Source organism: Mus caroli, chromosome 11 (genome assembly GCF_900094665.2).
Source record: "Mus caroli chromosome 11, CAROLI_EIJ_v1.1, whole genome shotgun sequence".
Lineage (NCBI taxonomy): Eukaryota > Metazoa > Chordata > Mammalia > Rodentia > Muridae > Mus > Mus caroli.
The window spans coordinates 38,976,653-38,981,346 of NC_034580.1; positions in this window are offsets into that span (position 1 = coordinate 38,976,653).

The window sequence follows — 4,694 nt, forward strand, 5'->3', positions numbered from 1 at the left end:
ACACACACACACACACACACACACACACACACACACACACACACGGCCTTATATTTTAATATGCCTTAAACAGCTCAATGGCTGAGACACTGCCAAACCTCCACATGGCTGACATGTTCTTCACTGATATTCCTGAGTTCTTATTTAACTAAAATCTATGTTTCATCCTTGCTGCCCTAGACCCAGTGTGGGGGTGGGGGTGAGGGTGGCTGAGGTCATTCTTCCCCGGCTCTTACATGTTGGCTGTCTCTCTGGGGTGCACTTCTCAGGCACAGCAGCTACTCCTTTCCCAGCACAAAAGCTCTATCTCTTCCTCACCTTACTCCATCCCTAGCCCGGAGATCTTAAAAGTCCTGTACCTGTTTCTCTGCCCAGCCATTGGCCACCAGCAACTTTATTTACCAATCAAAACCAACTGGGGGACAGGGATCTTTAGTATCTGCTTGTGCAATTTTGGGGACCCAATTAACGTACTATAAGTAGCATTAGACCAAATCCACAACAGGTGGCAGTATGGACTATGGACATCAACCTACTAGCCCTCTGCCAAGGTATGGGCCACGATAGCATTCAGCAGCAGTACAGGCCAAGAACATCAACATGGCCTCTGGGATAACGTGGGTCAAGGATGCCAATATGGACGTCTTCAAGTGCCAACACAGACCACAGATGGAACACAGACATCAACATGTCCCCTTGTGGCAGCATAGCCCACAGACAATAACATGGCTATAGGAGGTGGCACAGACCACAGACATGACCTTAGGTTGTGTCTTAGGGGTTCAGTGCAGGGAAGAGACACCACAACCATAGGGACTCTTATAAAGGAAAACATGTTTTTTTTTTTTTTTTTTTTTTTTTTTTTTTTTTTTTTTTTGACACAGGGTTTCTCTGTAGCCTTGGCTGTCCTGGAGTCTCTTTGTAGACCGGACTGGTCTGGAACTCACAGAGATCCACCTGCCTCTGGAGTGCTGGGATTAAAGGTGTGCACCACCGTGCCTAGCTAAAGAAAAACATTTAATTGGGGCAGGCTTACAGTTTCAGAGGTTTAGTCCACCTCTATTAATTAAATGGGTGGGGAGCATGGCAGCCTGCAGACAGACACGGTGCTGGAGAAGGAGCTGAGAGTTCTACATCTTGATCTGAAGGCAGCAGAAGTGAAGTCTGAGACACAATGGCCAGACTTGAGTTTCTTAGATCTCAAAGACTGCCTCTAGTGACCCAGGGCAGCTCTCAGGGTCTGTTCTCTCTCCACTGCCGGGGAAAGACAATGACAAAGGAGAAAAATAGTATTAAAATACAGTTACTGAATATTTACAGTCAAGTATGTAACACACCTACCTGCTCCCCTTTTCTTAATGCCATCCCGGCTTGATCCCGTTACATCGGCAGTCAGGAAGCAGGGATGGATGAATGTCGGTGATCAGCTAAAGAAAGGTAAAATGTAAAGTACAGTGCCTGTGACATGGTGGGCACTTGTGACAAGGCCCACAGAACACGTATATAAGCAGATGTGTGAAACTCTTCATGAGGAAAGCTTCAACTGAGTGTGATTCCTGTTCTTGTCCCTTGCTTCTTCCTGGGAACTTCAATTCCTTATCAGTTAACCGGTCTTAAGCATTTTGTTATAGCAACAACAACAACAACAACAACAACAACAACGGCCACAGCACAGACTAAACTATCATATCCTGGACTGCCTACCTTGAGATTTCTTAGAAGAGTATGCATATGAGGGGCAGGGGCTGGGCTGGGGTTCCAAATTTCACTTCAAAAGCACTTTCTCATTCAGCGATGTGACTTGTCATTAGGTCTCACCTCCTAAAGGTTAATGAGGCACACACTACAGTGAAAGGCAGATAGTATTATTACTGTTTTGGTCAACTGCAACCTGATACTCTTCTTACTGTATTGAGTCAGTTTCAAAACCACACACACATTCCCAATCCCCTTAAGCCTTCTCCCCATACCCCTCACCTCAACTCTGCCACACAGACCTCATTCTCAGCCTCTGCTAAATGCTAATTATATCCCACTGTAAGGAACATTGAGTAAAATGCTGACAGAGACCAAGCATCTAATAATTACTGGCTAACGACTATAGACAGGGAGGCAATTAGGAGGTTTGTATCAATTTAGGGGTTAGGGCAACTTCGCATTCCTTCCTCAGACCTCCTGCATGAGCCCTAGTGCATTGTTTCTGCCAGCGGTGGTGGTTTTCATAGGGAGGATGTGAGGCGATAAAGGGTAAGGGAGTCGTAGGGGCCTTGGCACTCTTCAGACCCCAGACTCCCTTTTCTAGCTCCTGCTCCCAGGGGGACCTTCTGCCTTCAGAACTAGGTCAAACAGGATGTATGTAAGACCACAGGGCTTTGAAAAGGCCAAAGAGTGCATTAGTTAGCTTTCTGTTTCTGTAACAAAATGCATGAGGTTACTTAAAAAGAGAGAAGGTTTATTTTAGCTCATAGCTTGTGCGGTTTCAGCCTGTCATTGATTGGGGTTCCAATACTTACTTCAAGGGCACTCTCTCAGTGGTTTAATCTTCCTCCCATCAGGTCTTACCTCCCAGACAGTCTACTTTCTACCATCTTAGAAGGGGTAGCAGATGTCTTTGGAAGACACTTATCTATGCCATAGCAAACTGCAAAGATGGCCTAGCCTGGCTTTGAATTCCCAGCCTTTCCTCCTCCACAGTCCCTGTTGGGATGACAGGAGTACACCAGCACACTGAGCGTATGGGACTATCTCTGCTTAGTCCATTTCTTTCCTTTGGCATCATATCCTTTAGCACTGAAGGCATCAGTCCCACTCAGGATGTTAATGTTGGCAAACCAGCCTTCTTTACAAGTGAGGCACAGGCTCAGTTCTGTTAGAGTTCCTGGATGTATACAAGAAAGGAAAAAAATTAGTATTGTTTATAATTAAAACATCCTTGTCATAATCACTTTTATTAGAATACGATCTTTCTAGTTGTTTTTTTTTTTTTTTTGAGATAGAATCTTATAGATATACAACTCACTATATAACCCAAGTCTTGTGGCAATTCCCCTGCCAAGTCCTTGGCTTTATAGCTATGAGCTACCACAATCAGCTAAAATATCAAGTTTTAAATTTTTATTTATTTAAGGAGAAGGAAGAATAGGAGGAGGAAGAGAAGAGGAGAAGAGGAAAAAGAAAGAAAAGAAAAGAAAAGAGAGAGAGAGAAAGAAGAGGAAGAGGAAGAGGAAGAAGAGGAGGAGGGGGAAGGGAGGAGGGGAGGGGGAGGAGGAGGAGGGGGGAGGAGGAGTTGTAGTATCTTTCCTAGAAGGGATATTAGTAAGAATTATGCCAGTGAACTTTTCTATTGATTTAAGATGGTCTTCCATCCCTCTCTCCCACCCTCTCTTCCTCCACTCTCTATTTTTCTTTCTCACCTTCTTCTTTCCCTTTCAGGTCTTATGTACTACAGACTGGTTTCAAACTTGCTATGTAGGCTAGGATGACTTTGAACTCCTGATCTGCCTGCCTCTACCTCTCAAGTGCTAAAATTACAGACATGGACCATGTTCTATATGCAGCTAGCACTCCCATAAATACCCTGCCTTGTCATCATCCCAACCCTTTTACCACATGATCTAGTTCACTACATAATTCACCTGTCTATGCCCAAATGTGGGGCTTTTCAGGGCATTTGTCTAAAAGATACTAAAAGCTCTGTCCAAATTCTAAGGGGACATGTGCATGTGTCACTGCACACAGAGGGAGGCCAAAGGACAACCTTGGGTGTTGAGTTTGGTTTTCTACTGGGTTTGAGACATGTTCTTATTGTTTGCTCTAGACTAGGCTAGCTGGCCTGTGAACGTCCAGGGATTCTATTTCTGAGCTCTATCTTGAGGCAGGTGAGCAGGGATTACAACTATGTGGTATCCACATCCATTTTCACGTAAGTTCTTGGGGTGCAAACTCTAGTCCTTGTGTTTCCATGGCAAGCTTCATACACAATGAGCCACTTCCCAATTCTTTACTTTCTTATCTTGGGAAATTTGGCAAAAGGGTAACTAACTACAACAAATTGTTTTTGTTACTCTTCATAATTAATAGCCCCCTTTTATAATTGTCTCTTTCTTTCTTTCTTTCTTTCTTTCTTTCTTTCTTTCTTTCTTTTCTCTCTTTCTTTTTACTGATTATTTTATATACATTTCAAATGTTGCCCCCTTCCTGGTCTCCCCTGTGCAACCTCTCCCATCCTCCCCGCTGCTTCTATGAGGGTGATCCCGCAGCCACCTATCCACCCACCCCCACCTCCCTTGCATTTCCCTTTGATAGGGCGTCAAGCCTCCACAAGACCAAGGGCCTCCCCTCCCATCGATGCCAGATAATGCAGTCCTCTAAATTAATAGTCCTTTTAGATCTTGTGGTTTTTTTTTTTTTTGTTATTGTTGCTATTGTGTGTGTGTGTGTGTGTGTGTGCATACGTGTGCATGTGTACATGTGCATGCCACAAGGAGTGTGTGTAGAGAAGAAGACATCTTGGAGACACTGGCTCTGCTTCCACCATGAAGGCCCTGGGGATTGACTTCAGATTATCAGAAAACACCTTCACCTGCCAAGCCGGCCTCCTCATCAGCCTGGCCATTAGATCTGTAGAGCTCAGGCTGGGAATAAACGCCTTGAACATCTCCACTTTGAGTGGCTTCTGGAAATGACAAGAGAAA